This window comes from Amphibalanus amphitrite, unplaced genomic scaffold, assembly GCF_019059575.1.
Source record: "Amphibalanus amphitrite isolate SeventyFive unplaced genomic scaffold, NRLGWU_Aamphi_draft 002122F_arrow, whole genome shotgun sequence".
Taxonomy (NCBI): domain Eukaryota; kingdom Metazoa; phylum Arthropoda; class Thecostraca; order Balanomorpha; family Balanidae; genus Amphibalanus; species Amphibalanus amphitrite.
This window is the reverse complement of record NW_024883615.1, coordinates 7,253-23,528: the sequence shown is the minus strand read 5'-3', so window position 1 is coordinate 23,528 and position 16,276 is coordinate 7,253. Positions and strand designations below refer to the sequence as shown.

Below are 16,276 nucleotides of genomic sequence, written 5' to 3'. Positions count from 1 at the left end.
CACAGGTGGTGGCGGCGTCATCGACATCCTGGTCTGATGGATGTTGTCGATGTCCTGCTGCTGCTGCTGCTGCTGTATCCGAGGGAGTAGTAAACGAGTTATTAAAAAACCAATCTCATCGTAGCACCGACCAGCGAGGAAAGCATATCTCATGAAATGTTTCTAGACATTTCAATGTTACGCAGAAATTGTCCAATCACCAAAAAACACGCATGTACTGCGGCAGTATCTCCTGAGGGAGCAAAATGGTTGTGGGTAGAGTAGGTAAGTAGATTTTTGAGTACGTACGTGGCCTGTCAATACTGCCTATAAGCCATATACACCATTCTTATTTTATCAAGATGACGAGTGGCAATGAAACCCCATGCTTTATGGATTTGTCGTATATAAAAAATCTGAATCTGAATGTATCTTCTAATACATACACCACCTCGATTGCCGTTTCCTGAAACGAAAAACGTAATCTTTTACTATGGAGCAAGAGGACAATGGTCTACCTCAACAGGCGTTTTCCCCGTTTGAACACAGGAATGGACAATCGATGGGGCATGGCCGCATGGGAAAATGGGGCTGGGGGTCAACGAAGATAAGCTCCTTTGCCTTTTATGTCCCATTCTCAATTGTCAACTGTTAGCGTAGTAAAAATGGTTATGGGCTTCCGCCATGAATGAAGTTGTTGGTGATATTTTCGGAGGCTGCTCTCTGGTTTTTGATTGTGTTCTGGATTAGGCCCTATCGGTCTGACGAGACCATGTAAGGGCCGGAAGGATGATGAAATTAGGGAGAGACGTTGATCTGGGCGCGCACCCTGGTGAGTCGCCGGGGCTAAATCCGTCCAGAGCAGGGGTGGAGAATTAGGGGTTATGGGGGTGCTCGAGCACCCCCTGAAATTCAAAAGTCACCGTGCAATAGTGCTCCAGGGGTGCTTAATTTACGTCTGAGACACAAACTGCTTTGCGTAAGCCGCGAGGAGTGTGATGCTGCTTGGAAAACGTACCTACACATGCTTTTCTACGCAAGCTTTCGAAGCTTTCATTCGCCAGATGCTAGAAAAGCACCCCCTGAGATTATGACAATTCTCCGCCCCTGGTCCAGAGGACTGGCCAACCAGCCCCCTAAGTACTCACCGCACCTGCATATGGGCGAGTTGTCCGTCCAGTCCGGAGCAGGGGGTTGAGGCGTGGAGGAGAAGGATTTGACTGTCCTGACTCCTGAGGATGGAAACGACGGAACGGTCGGCTCTCTGGTGTACAGGATGGTTTCTAGTCGTCGAACGGTGGCGTAGTATTGTGGCCGTGACTCTGGCCATATTCGCGCCGGCTGGGACGGGACAGTCAAGTGAAAGGAGAGCATTCAGCTCGGCCGCCAAAAAGGTGTTATGATAATGTGGTCGTGGCTCGTTGGTCTAGGGGTATGATTCTCGCTTCGGGTGCGAGAGGTCCCGGGTTCAAATCCCGGACGAGCCCTGCATTTGGAATAATTTGGCGAGCCACGTTCCAACGGCAGCGATAAAAGACTAGTCTCCGTTGCGCGCGACGCAAGTGCAACTCTCCCGCGCCCCTCTCAAGCCAAAAAAGGATGATCTGCTGCTTGTTATTGCAAATTTGAGGCATGGTTCAAAAAGATAATTTCTAATTAGTCATTGAAATTACAGACCAATAAAAAGTATGACGCTATTGAATAAACGTAGCCTGATATATTGTAAGTTTTTGTCATAGTGACCGCGTGAGGCTTCCGACAAACAAGCTGAAAATTTTAGACTCGTGAAAGGCCCTTGGATCCGTAAATAGCTGTGGGAAAATAATGACCACTTAACCCGCGCCCCGCTCGGGCTCCTGTATTTACACCAGGCCCTGCTGGGGGGGGGGGGGGGGGGGAGGTGTAAACGCCCCCTTCTCCCTCGGTTCATGCGTTAAGACATAGTTTATATAGATGAAGATCTAAAGAATAAATCAGTCAACACTTTTTCTGAGTTTGTCGTCCTGTGTAAAGATTATAATCCATACCACTTTAATGGGTTTCGTTTCTTTAGTAAATATTACAACCGTCATCAAAATTCAAATAACGTTTTCATACCTAAATGAGTAGTCTCTAAAAAGTTAATTGTTTTCAAAACGGGCTTCGCTGAGGAAACTAAATATTATAACCAATAATATTTTATAATATCTAATAATTAATCATACAATAATATTAATAATATAAGAATAAATTAATATAATAATAAATTAAAAAATTAAATATAATAATAAATTAAAAAATTAAATATAATAATATTATATATATATATATATATATATATATATATATATATGTATATATATATATATATATATATATATATATATATATATATATATATATATATATATATATATATATATATATATATATATATATATATATCAGTAAACTTCGGCAACAGGTCGTTAGATATACAGTTGAGATGGAACACAACAGCGTTTTTAGCAGTGATTAACTTCTTCTGTGTCTTCTCGATATTTCGTACTATGTTTCTGGTAGTATCATTGGTTTTTGATAATAATTCACCAATTAATTTCATTTAAATTCATTATAATGCGACCGGTTTCGATTTATTCACAAATCGTTATCAAGCATAATGAAAGACGATACACAGATGCTAAGTAAACATAATGACAGTTTGAAAATGAATGTCCCTCAGGACCGAATTGATGAAAATGATCACATAAAAATACACTACAGCTCGTTCATTTGAAGTCCGGAATCCTTTCAATTCCAAGGACAGTGGGAGCATACAAGTGGTGGCGTTCAAACACCACCGTAAGTATGGGTGCTGCAGAGCGTAAAAATGCCGAGGTAGTCACGTTGACAGTTGAGTACTGGATTCCTCTCTCTGATGATGACAGCCTCCAGGATGGCCAGCTTTCGGTGGTTCCTTTCGTGTTTTAGGATGTTGAGATTTCCGACGAGATCTTCTCGGGTGATTTGCCGCTGGTGCGCATCTCTCATATGTTCAAATGGTGGATGCTGATGTAAGTTCATAGTCTGGCGTCGAGAGAGCGTGGTTGTAGTCTGACCAATGTAGTCCACCGGTTTTTCTTGAAGTTTGCAACCTTCAATGGGGCATGTCCAGTGGTAGACTACGTTGGTCGTCTGCAGCCAGTCTTCTCGGTGCATGTTGTTGCGCATGATCAGGTTTGATGTCCTCTTGTTTTTGTAGTAGATCCGGAGTTGTATTCGTCTGTTTTCTGCCGGTTCCACGTTCTGATGGATGATGTTCTTGATGACTTTCTCATCTTGTTTGTAGGCTGACGTCATCGTGTTGCGATAGTGGAGGATGACCATCTCTTGGGTTTCTTGTTCTTGGGCTGCTGGTGTTGTCTTCATGTAGTCATTGAGGGCTTTAGAGATCTCAAGGTCAACTTCTTTGTTAGAGTAGTTGTTGTTTACGAGCATTTGTTTGACATGTTTCAGCTCCTCGTCCACGTTTTTCAGGTACTACATATCTTCAGAGCTCTGCGCACGTACGTACGAATAACCCCTGTCTTATAACGTTGAGGGCACTCACTAAGGCCGTTGAGACAACGTCCGCCGTCTGTCTTTTTTCTATAGACTGAGGTGACAGTGCGGCCACTTGAGTTGTCAACTAAGACGTCCAAAAATGGGAGCTTGTTTTCGACCCCCACTTCGCACGTGAATTTCAGGACTGATGCTTCCTCCATCGACCGCCTGAGTACTTGCAGCTCGTCTTCAGAGTCCACCATGACATAAATGTCATCGATGTAGCGCTTATAGATATGTGGTGCCTTCTCGAGCCTCTGTAAAACTCGTTCTTCCACGTGACACATGTAGGCGTTGGCGAATAGGACGCCAAGGGGGGAGCCCATAGCCACACCATCTTTTTGGACGTACAGTTTACCGTCTGGAGCTCTAAAAGGTGCCTCAGTTGTACATGTGAGAAGTAGCTGCCTGAGTAGGTTCTTGCTGAGCGCTGGAGGAGCTCTGTCTTCATTTTCATATACATACTTAAGAATGATGTCTACCGTAGTTTTCACTGGTACGTTGGTAAACAAACTAGAAACATCTAAGGAACAGATTATGCCACGAGCTACGTTACATTTCAGCACAGTAAGAAACTCGTCAGATGAACGAAGTGTGTTGTTCGTCGGAATGTAAGGAGTGACGAGCTTGTAATGAATTTAAATGACATTAATTGGTGAATTATTATCAAAAACCAATGATACTACCAGAAACATAGTACGAAATATCGAGAAGACACAGAAGAAGTTAATCACTGCTAAAAACGCTGTTGTGTTCCATCTCAACTGTATATATATATATATATATATATATATATATATATATATATATATATATATATATATATATATATATATATATATATATATATATATATATATATATATATATATATATATATATATATATATATATATATATTATTTAATATATTAATAATATAATAAATAATAAATTAATATAATAATATTTTATAACCAATAATATTTCAATTGGTTATAATATTTAGTTTTCCTCAGTGAAGCCCGTTTTGAAAACAATTAACTTTTTAGAGATTTATTAACCCGAGGAAAAGAATAATGACGCTTCGGCAACATCTAAATGAGTAGTGTTGATCAAGGAAAACTTACTTCCTCAAGTTTCAGATTCCCAAACCGTAACAATGATGTTAACCACACACAGTACCGGTGCACCGCACACTGCAGCGTTGGGTCACGTCACCCTCAGCCAGTCTATAGTTCGTTTTTTTTTTCAAAAGGACGCTGGCTCAAAGTTCAATATCGAAGCTCTCACGTGAGTTTTGGCAGCTTCAGTGTCTGGCCAAGAATTTCTTACCGAAAAAATAATCGATTTCAAATTGTGCACGGTAAGTAGCTGGAAATCGTTTCTTAAAGATAAACATACTATGATGACGTCACTGGTGGCAGCAGGCACCCAAATGTCCGTGCAATGGGACAAGTGTCAACGAAATAGGGTGAAACTGATTTTTTTCACTGTTGCCGAGCTTATAATCGAGTAAGCGGTTCCGTCCATGATAGTTATACGTTACATTGCAATGCACGTCCGACAGCATGACGTCACCACTGATCTCATATCTGGTTCCAAAACGCACATATGGAAATTATCGGGAAGAAATCACATGTTAAAATTAGTCGACGTTCGATTTTCTCAGGTTCAGTTTTTGCTCGTTTTGCTCGCTAAAACACGTGCTTGTTCGAAAAACATACTTGGAGCCAGCGTCCTTTTGAAAAAAAAAAAACGAACTATAGTGGTAACTGCCCCACTAAACGGGAGAGGGACGCAATGGGACGGCAGACCGACGCCCTCGGGTCCAGCTGGAACTGAGCCCTCATTGGATGAGAGGAATTAGTTGAGCGTCCAAGTGGTTTTACGAGGGTAGTGTTTCCTGGTGTTTTTAGGCACAGTCAAGGGCACAAACTTGGCACCAACATTACTACTATATATTCCCGACCGGGGCTGGGAAAATGCGTTTTATTCACCGAGGTTTTTGTGCGGAGGACCGAGTGCCGGTAGGCACGAGGTCCGTAGCAAAAAACCGAGGTGAATAAAACTGCATTTTCATAGCCCAAGGTTGGGAAGAGATTTACCACATGCCGTACCGGCGTAACAGTTTATATTATATTTGTATTTTTTATTATGGGGCTGCGTTAAGAATGAAAGATGAAATTCCATACTTTCCCCTTATTTTGGGTTTGAAAAGGCCATGAGGATGAAGATGGTGAAGCGCCAGAAGTTAGAACAAAGAAGTATATGGAGTCCAGCAGCCAGCAGGAGTGAGGAAACCGTGAGGAAAACTGAAAATTGGATGAAACGCTGAATCAAACGCGTCTTGAATGCTAGCTGGATCAATAAGTTAGAACAAAGAAGTATATAGAGTCCAGTGCAGGAGTGAGGAAACCGTGAGGAAAACTGAAAATTGGGTGAAACGCTGAATCAAACGCGTCTTGGATCCCAGCTGGAACAGTATCAAATGTTTCATTGTGGCACGTTAAGATGCCTCTTGCATTTGAATTGTTCGTTTTTTGCGTGCATTATATAGTAATAATGACTATTCTGACCATGTTCTGCAGCAATAAATAAATTGGCATTGGAACGATACCCTTGTTTATCGTAAATATCTTCTTTGGAATTGGTTCTTCCGCTCAGAATATTCAGTAAAACTTTGTCTGGGAAAATCAAAAAGCCCTAGGGCCGAATCGTTTCTCAAATACCTTCAACATTAGCCGAGGCGGGCCGAAGTCATTTCCCAAATGCACGTGCTAATGTTAAAGGGATATCTCGGCATGTGGTAAAACATACATACTACAACATACAACAACATAGTTGGCACCAAGGCGTTGGCACAAGCAACAACCAGAGGCCTGTTTCACTAAAAACTTGCGATTACAAGTGTTTGAACTTTACAATTCATAAGTATTTTTGCAAACTATGTAAAATCGGATTTCACTAAACTTCATCATCAGCGGCACCTCCGATAAAAAGAGTTTGCAAAAAAACTTGTAAACAGTAAAAATGTTTTTAATCAAGAACTACAACATGTTACAGATATTGATTCTTCTTATCAAATTATGTCTAGTATCATGTCAAAAGATGCAGGAATAAATTATAAATAATGATGCTGTTTCTAAATGGTATAAATGATAGTTCACAATATTTTATTATTGAAAGAAAATAACACCCAAAACATTTGACAGCAGAAGACTGTTGAATGCAATTATGGCGCGCGAATGACAAAACATGACGATATTTATTTATTGCTCGTAGCTGGTTCGTAGGGATTGTGCTAAGTAAAAAAGAGCATATAATGATTCAGCATATCATATTTGTTTTAAATAATTGATTGCTTTGCATCATTGCACAAAAATTAATAAAATTCCGAACGTAAGAGCCACTGGAATTTCGTGTTTGTAAGTACAACGTTTTCTTTCAAGTTTTTGGTCTTCGTGAAACAGAAAGTTTGCGATTTCGATGTTTCTTTCAAACTTTTTTCTTGTAAAAAAGTTGGTAAATTTTACACTCAAAATTAATGCTCGTAGGTTTCGTGAAATCCAAATTTCAAATGTTGGTAAATATTTCTTTTAAACTCAAGTTTTTTCTTTGTAATTACACACTTTATTTGTTAGTGAAACAGGCCTCAGACCGCTTCAATCTACTGTTAATTCTGAGACATTAGCAGTGAACCAGTATGCATTTCACGTGGGGTTGTACCACATCCTGCCTCGTACTTAGCCAAAGGCAGCATATACCAAATATGTGTCGGCTTCTTTTCAAGAAACGACGGTATACCTAATGTGGTATACCTTCAGAAGAACATACTTTAGGAAAAACTTCTAGGTCCTGTAAATATAGGTAATTGTCATATAACTAGCTTTACTTGAAAGTATAGATACGCATGGATATATATCAAGGATAGTCGGTAAGACAAACCAGAGCAATGGGACGCCGTGTAGGAGACATGCTGGGCTATTTGTGTACCTCTGCTTGCCTGGCCCATGTCCCACCTTTGTTCTAAACGATAAAGTGAGAAGCTTTTGCAGGCGCTTGGAAAACCAGAGGTCCCGAGCAAAAAGTTTATTTTGTCAAACACCGCCACCGCTAGTCAAAGTATACCTATTAGAAACAGAATTCAAACAAAAGTTGGCAAAAGCCTAAGAACAGTAACAGAAGTGCACACATTGGGGTCATCTCGCCACGGAAGCTATCACGAAGTGTAGCCCTCGTGGATGGGGTCGCCATCTTCTCAGTGGTTCTTGGATGTCGTTACGGTAGTTCTTGGTTGCCATTACGGTGGTTCTTGGATGCCATGACGGGGGTTCTTGGATACCATTACGGCACGTTGACCAAGCAGTAGAAGCCGGGGCGGGTAACGCTGCTGTCAGAGCTGAACTCCACAGCGAACTGAGCTCCCATGACGTAGATTGTGCCGGATCCACAGTACTTGGTGCTTCCGAGCCGGAGCCAGTCGAAGTCGCAGTTGGGGTGCGACTCGACGTCAAAAGGGTCGCAGTAGATTCGCATCCCCTGACCAGCAGATGTGGTGAGGACAAAGGAGAAGTAATCGTTATTAGGATAGTTGCTGTTGGGATAGTAGGTTGATGTAAAGAAGTACTGGCCATTGTTGAGGACGTAGTATGTCATCTGCCTCAGGTCCGTAGAGTTGGTGGTCGGTTTCGGCAGAGGCTGAGGTTCATCACTCAAACCGCGGGACTCGCCGACTTCAATGGCTGTCTTCTGCGAATGGAGCATCTCCGACTTCAAGGCCGCAGCATGGTTGGCTGACTTGTCCGAGGCCTTCTCAGCTGGCTTGGCGAGGGCAGCGCCCAGGACAAGGCAGCAGATCGTGAGACGAAACATGTTTAACTCCTAGAAGCTGCTAGACTTCCAGTGGCAGAACTGCTAGACTGGTGCCGTGGTGCCTCCCAGAGCCGACTTTATACCTCGATTACAATGGGACGCTGATCACCACAGGTGGTGGCGGCGTCATCGACATCCTGGTCTGATGGATGTTGACGATGTCCTGCTTCTGCTCCCTGCTGCTGTATCCGAGGCAGTAGTAAACGAGTTATTTCAGAAACCAATCTCATGGTAGCACCACTACCACGCGAGGAAAGCATATCTCATGAAATAATGTTTCTAGACATTTCAATGTTACGCAGAAATTGTCCAATCAGCCCCAAACACGCATGTACCTATATTCTCCATGCATACACCACCTCGATTGCCGTTTCCTGAAACGAAAAAAACGTAACCTTTTACTATGGAGCAAGAGGACCCTGGTCTACCTCAACAGGCGTTTTCGCCGTTTGAACATAGGAATGGACAATCGATAGGGCATGGCCGCATGGAAAATTGGGGCTGAGGATCAACTGAGATAAGCTGCTTTGACTTTCATGTCCCATTCTCAATTGTTAGCGTAGTAAAAAAGGTTATGGGTTCCCGCCACGAACGAAAGAAGATATTTTCGGAGGCTGCTCTCTGGTTTTTTTTATTGTGTCCTGGATTAGGCCCTACCGGTCTGACGAGACCATTTCAGGACCGGAAGGATGATAGGAATTAGGGGGAATTAGGAATTGGTCTGAACGAGCACCCTGAGAGTCGCCGGGGCTGAGCCCGTCCCAAAGGACAGGCCGACCAGCCCCCCCCCCCCCCCCCACACCCCAAGAACTGACCGCACCCGGCTACGGGCGAGTTGCCCGTCCAGCCCGGAGCAGAGGGTTGAGGCGTTGAGGAGAAGGATTTGACTGTTCGGAGGATGGAAATGACGGAACGGTCGGCTCTCTGGTTGGTGTACGGGACGGCCTGGTTTTTATCCGGCGAACGGTGGCGTAGTACATATTGTGGGCGTGACTCTGGCCATATTCGCGCCGGCTGGGGCGGGACAGTCAAGTGAAAGGAGAGCATTCAGCTCGGCCGCCAAAAAGGCGCTAAGAAAGTGTATTCGTGGCTCGTTGGTCTAGGGGTATGATTCTCGCTTAGGGTGCGAGAGGTCCCGGGTTCAAATCCCGGACGAGCCCTGCGTTTAGAACAAATTTGCGAGACACGTTCCAGTGCAGCGATAGACAACTCGAATCTCCACTGCACGTGACGCACGCAGCACTCCCTCTCTCGCCCCTGAAACCAAAAGTGATGGTTTGCTGTTGGATTATGTAAATTTGAGGTATGCTCGAAATAGCTAATTAATAATCATTCAATGCAAACAAGGACAAATAAAAAGCATCACGTTATTAATAAACGTAGCCTGACACACTGTCACAAAATTAGCCCCAATAAGCCCCAAAATTTAGGACTCATGGATGACCATTGATCCGTAAATTGCTGAGGGAAAAAATGACCACTTAACCCACGCCCCGTAGGGGGGCGAAACGGCTCCCCCTTTTCCGTCGATATCTCCTAAACGACTGGAGATATCGCCACCAAACTTTCAGGACCCCTCCGGGCATCAATTTTACACATTGTGACCAAAAATGTTTCCAGAGGTTATGATAGGATGGCCACAAATGACGTCAGAATGGCGTCATTTGTGGCAGAACATAATGCAGAACATGACGCCATGAATGGCAGAACATGACGTCAGAATGACGTCATGTTCTGCCATTTTCGACCGAGAAAGGACCTTCACGAAAAGAGCTGTCAGGCCTACAGCTTTGAAGATACAGAAAAATGATAAGACATAAAAGGCGTAAAATTGACAGGGCTACAAATCTGCTGTCTCAGATTTTTGAAATTTTTGAGTTTTGGCCCCCAAAAATCAAAAAAGCAATTTTTTGATATATTAGCCAAAAAATCCAAAAAGTTTTTTTTGAGTTTCGAAAAAAATGGGATATATGTGATAGTACCTAGTTACCTACCATTTTCTATCTACATACATAATTTCAGATCGATATCTCGTTTTTTGGCCAAGTTATAGCGAAAAAAACTGTTCAAAAATGATGACGTCAAATTTTCAAACTCATTTTTTGGCAATTCTATACCACGTAGGGCAAACAAAGACCACTATTGGACTCTCCGTGACGAGCTGCATCGAATCGATACCCATTTTATGCAAAAATATCAACTTTAAAATTTGACCTAATTTGACCTGACCTTCACCAAAACGTGACCTAAGCTGGCCCCAAAGGCTGCCTGACCCACATAATCGCATTTGTCATGTAAAATGGACCAAAAAACATGCATCACACGACACTTTCATATTGTGACCCTCAGTGACCTGGCCTATGTGACCTGACCTGGTATCAGTGACCTCACTAGATAGCGAAGCATGTGTTTGACGAACAATGTACCATCGGTGGATTTCAATAACTTACCAATTTACTCGATTTCACAACACATTTCTTGAAATGCCTGTGAACGGTGAAAATCCGACCTTTGACCTGACCTGTGACGTCATCGGTTTGACCTAGGTCAATGAAATTTGGTCACAAGGTAGTTCCCCGGCGGGGCTATCGAACACCGTTTGAATTTTGAAAATCGGCCAGTAAATTTCCGAGATCTTAGGGGGGGGGGGCGAAACGCCCCCCCCCCTACGGATGGTAGGGTCCATCGGTAGCCCTACGGGGTGCGGGTTAACCCGCGCCCCGCTGGGGCTCCTGGATTTACACCAGGTGCTGCTGGGGAGGCGGGATAGGTGTAAACGCCCCCTTCTAACTCGGCTCCTGGGTCACGTAGCGACACGCACAAGCTTAGTTTTAGCGGCATCGTGCTCCTCTCGTCGAGACGATTATCTAAAGGTCAACTTGAAAATTAGGCTTTAGGTTAAGGTCGTGACCTGACAGGAAAAGTTCGTATTGCATATCAGTCGATTCGCATTGTCGAGCTGAGCACATCTAAGGTGATTTCATCTTTCTAGCATGCTTTCATCAAGTTATTATCGAAAAACCGTTTGAAACCTTTTGCGATCTGATATGGTCTCAGGCCCTTCAGGGGCATAAAAAGAAGCCACGAGTGCAACCATTATACCTACTGTATGCTTGCTGTAAACAGGTGTTTGAGAGTGCTTTGTTTGGCGTTCGTCTAAGAGGTGCATTTCAATATTCTCCCATTGACTTATAACGGAGAGGTCGCACAATAAACCTTCCGTCCCTTGGTGTAGCTGTGGCAAGCATTGAAGCTTTTCTGAGATGAGGTCACTTGACGTGACCCGGTGACCTGACCTCGAAAGATCTGGGCCTGATTTTTTTAACATGTGCGGAAAATACGTATGATAAGATGTACCAAAACATTATGAAATTTAGTACATACATAAATATTGATCGTATCACACGAACGAAACATATGTCACACATCAAAGTTTCTGTTTACATAAAATATTGTAATTATATTTATTTATTATTTATTTATTTATACATTTTTTGGCTGTCACATGTTTTCAATTCGAACCAATCTTAATTCTGCTTATAATGATGTATGTACCTACATAGATGATAATCGAATCCTGGCGAATTAACTAGACTCGTGAAACGTTTCCCCCAGAAATGACAGCCTCCAAATTAGTGGACGATATTTACACGAAAACGTGCAGTAAGTAAATTTATCACCAGTCATGGTTAATTCCGGAGGCCAGCTGTGTCGGCTGTGTCTGACAAGTGTCATCTACCAATCTATCATTTTATCTGCTGCATGACGGAATATCGCGTGACATGGCCGCAACAGGCGCTTCTCACGCGTCAGGATTGCCACCATCCGTTCACAGAGTATAATTTATTTCAGGTAACACGAACGTCCATGCGCGACCCAATCATGAGAAAAACCTTACGATATAAAACAGAACTAAAACAGAATTGATGTTAGTTAGGTGTTATTTGTTAACCATAAAGTTATTTGACTGCGATAAACTACATACTGAATTTAAATGCGATGTGTTGTCCTGTAAGAGTAGCATAGCGAGATGTTTTGACACAATCCATTATTATGCATTTTGCCGAACCGGGATTTTTCTATTTTGAATTCCGTCGGATGGTACCATTTGCGTTGACCTTTTTCTCTTCTCCCTTTCTCGACAAACAGCTGTATTTGGCATTATAAACACGCTTCAGCATAAATACGGTGTATATTTGATGGTTACAAACCCTGTTATTATACGAATCTTAGAAAGTTCTGTCTTTTCCATTTTCCCACGTGACCCATCAGTCAACGTCAGCCGCAAATGGTGCAAAATTTTGCAATTCATTAGCACATACAAGCCAAACAACCCGCCATTGATCAGACTCTAATTAATTTTGATGGCTGCCACATTGCCACTTGTCACCTTGGCTGTCAGCGGAGGTGACAACATCTGACAGCACGAGTGACATCGATCAAATGGCTACGTCATCGTCGTCCGAGGACTTCCGACTGTCCGTGTCACCTCACAGCAGTGGGTAAGGGCAGGCAATGGCGAGTCAGGTCAATTCGTAGTAGGGGGTAGTGAGGTGGGTATTTAGTGAGTGACTGTCTCTGATTAGCGCCAGTTCAATGAGGCCAAATAAGAATCCAGTCTTCCACGCAAAGACGAGCAACACATGACAAATGACCACATAAATATCAAAGAACACATTACAAAACAAGTCAAGAGAACGCATATTCATAAGTGAAGCTGCGAGCTACCATCTCTTTTGTGACCAGCAATGGGCAAGCTCATTACCTAATTCAAACTTCGTATGAAGTCAAACAAGTAACATTTTTTATTTGTAAAATATCGGCATAAATATCCGATCATCTTTAATGAGCGAGCCGCGTGTAGGTACACTTTTCCTTATTTTTCATTTTATTTTGTGGTAGGTACGTGCTTCGCAAGCAATAGCTTTCAAGACGGCACATGATTAGGTATTGGCTCGGAAGTCATTGCTTGCAAGTACTTTGTCAAAACAGCATTCAATTTCCTACAAGACAAAGACACCACCATCCGCGCTATTAGGTACATTTCGTGGCTCCCTAGTCGCCCGCTTAAAAACCAACATGCTGGACAGTGGACATGTCTAAAGCTTCTTTGGGCAGTCGGTTCCATACCAAACCAGCTCTTTACATGAAATACCTTTTCAGTGGCCACTAGCCGCACTTACGATAGGCGCACAATATTTGTAAGCGCGTGTCATCACATCGACGGCATCATCGCATTGGCATTTGAGTATGTTTCGCACAACAATAGGAGCATGGGGATCGTAACTAATGCGGTGTACGTACCTGCAACTGATCGCGTCTCTCCACCAACTCGCCAGTCCGTGGCCAGTGGGTTCGTATCCACTGGTCAATGGTAAATGTTTGTCAGTTGTAAGCACAGAACAGCATACAAATAACCATTTGGGAAACCTGTTTTGTTGAATGCTGGATTTTTCTTAATTCTTAATTCTGCGTGGACGGTCATTAGTTTGAAGATGTCCAACGACTAACAATGTCGACGCTACACATGGCCAATTGAGTAATTGATCGCTGACCCTCCCCTCCCGCACGCCCCGCTGGCGAGCCATGAAGCCGCCTTTATTCGCTAGTCGGCGTCCGCCAGTCGGTGTTGGCCGCCCCCAGTGCTGGCTCCTCGACCGCGGGCTTCGACCGGGGACTTCGAGAACCCACAGTTGCTGGGCTGGTGGCCTTCCAGTCGGTTATCGTGGCTGACACTAGCGGGGCTCGCATGAAGAAATATGTGCTCAGCTCACTCAAATATGTCACTCAGGGTCGCAGAATAGTTAAGATCGCTGCGGGGTAACACTGAGCGGTGATCGAGGAACAAGGAACGGCAAGATCGAAGAGAGCTGGATACCAAAAGTGAAGAGGAACAAGAAGTAGAAGTTTGAGCTGCCTTGTTAGGTAAATGAGGTACTTGAAGACGTCTTATTGCTCAAGCCCTCGAAAAAGCTCTTTGGAGGTCGTCATAGAAAATACACTAAGCACAGCTGCGATCATGAATGTAAAGCACACAGTGTAAAGTGACACTCAGGAGTGCCTGTCTACTGTCTAGTCCTCCAGGATACCTAAATATTTGGCAAGTTCATCCCACCAACCTCATCCTCACACAACCTAAACACGACGCAGGGGCTCGAAAGTCCTAATCCATCCCCAGACAGCATTACTGATGACATCACTTAGACAACCGCCGTTGATGGTGCTGACGTTGATGCTGATGTGGGTGATGACGGTGACGAGGGCGGTTGGGCTGCCGAAGCAACTGCTGACCGATCCCCAGGCGCTGTGCCTGGCGGATTTCGTCCGCAAGGATGGCTGGTCCTCAGCCGACGTTGTGGGCGATAAAGGTGAGGACATGGGTCATCTATTTAGCTATCATCATTTGAACATGGAAACGTTCTAAAATAGTTGGCTGTGCAGCGAAATGAGAGCTATGGTGTGATAGGACGAGAGAAGGGCAAAATCGTTTAAACTATAGATGTACCTACTTTTCGATCATGAATGTATCTGCTGTGAATTGTGATGTGTAATTTCTTCTTGAATAGTTTCCTTCAGCTTAGGCGGACGGCTTAGAACAAGGATTAGCTTGAGTATCAAATTACCCTGAGTCCCTGACATGTTCGACCCCGGAAGGTGGTATGTGACGCGCTCAAAACAAATATGCGTTATTTCTAACAAGTATTTTTATCTAATTAGTCCGGGTTTTAATGACTTTTCATCGCTGCAGAGTGCATATGCATAGTGCAAAATTATACCATTTATCGGTTTCCCTTGTCCAAATGTGGAACGTATATTTAACAAAGAGTTGATTGAACTCCACATGCGTAGTTCCAGGCGCCAGGCTTCCTAGTGCAGAACACTCTAGGTCATCTGCTCACGGGTGACAGGCTTTTAAGCTGTAAAAGTAACCGAGTGTTGTTTGGATTTCAGACGAGGTACATAACCTCTGGACCTCATTGGTCCGCACTGGTATCTACAGCCGTCTGATCTCGACACCCGTGGACCCGGTTAACCCCCATCGGTCACTAAGATCCGACAGGGGACAGTCGGGGGTCATCTGGATGTCTTCAGACCAGCCAACGAACCCTGCTCCCGGAACACATTGGCTTCGCGTTACCAAACAAAGGTTTCCTGAAGGGATTTGGTCAAAACGACCCGACTTTGGACAATTCAATCCAGATCTCCAAACTTCTCAGCAAATACTTCCTAAGTTTGGCGATTCTGATCTTCAGATCTCTGAAATTGTACCTACAACTACCTCAAATCATGCTTTTAACTTGTCTAGCCTATTTCCCAACCCAGTCGTTGATACCACCCTCACTCTTGCCGAGCCTCTAGGCTCCAGCGATCTCATCTTCAGCCGTATTCGCTGGAGTGCACTCCACCAACGCCTGGAACGTGTCCCCCTAGGCCAGTGTGACCCCGTCACCGGCCAGTTTCGGGCCACCGGTGACCTGACCCGACCTGTCACTGAGTGGAGTGGGGCGCTACGAGGTCGCTCATTCTCAGTCGCCATATGCGTAGTGGCGGAAGACTACCCGGGCATTCACAGTCGAGCACCGGAGAGCTTTGTGTCGGCTACGCCATTCGCCGGGATTCAGGTGAGACCATCCACTGGACTCAGATGAGACAGTGGACGGGATTTAGGTGAGACAATGGGAGATTCAAGTAAGACACAACGGGACAACAGTGAGGCGACGAAGGAGTCGGCGCGAGATAACAGTAAGATGACGGGAAAGGCATGGGACGAGACAACGGGCGGAGGATTCAGGTGGGACAACGCATTGGATTCAGGTGGAACAAGTGGTTGGTTCCTGTCTCCTGACGAGACTAATGAACAACGAAGAACATACGCATTACG

General features: G+C 44.0%; 2 non-coding genes across 2 annotated transcripts; both read left to right on the top strand.

The window, feature by feature from the left end:
- The first annotated feature begins 1,394 nt into the window (after positions 1–1,394).
- Trnap-cgg lies at positions 1,395–1,466 on the top strand. The gene has a single exon. It is a non-coding gene; the product is annotated as a tRNA-Pro (tRNA).
- Positions 1,467–9,482: 8,016 nt separating this feature from the next.
- On the top strand, positions 9,483–9,554 carry Trnap-agg. The gene has a single exon. It is a non-coding gene; the product is annotated as a tRNA-Pro (tRNA).
- The last annotated feature ends 6,722 nt before the right edge of the window (positions 9,555–16,276 follow it).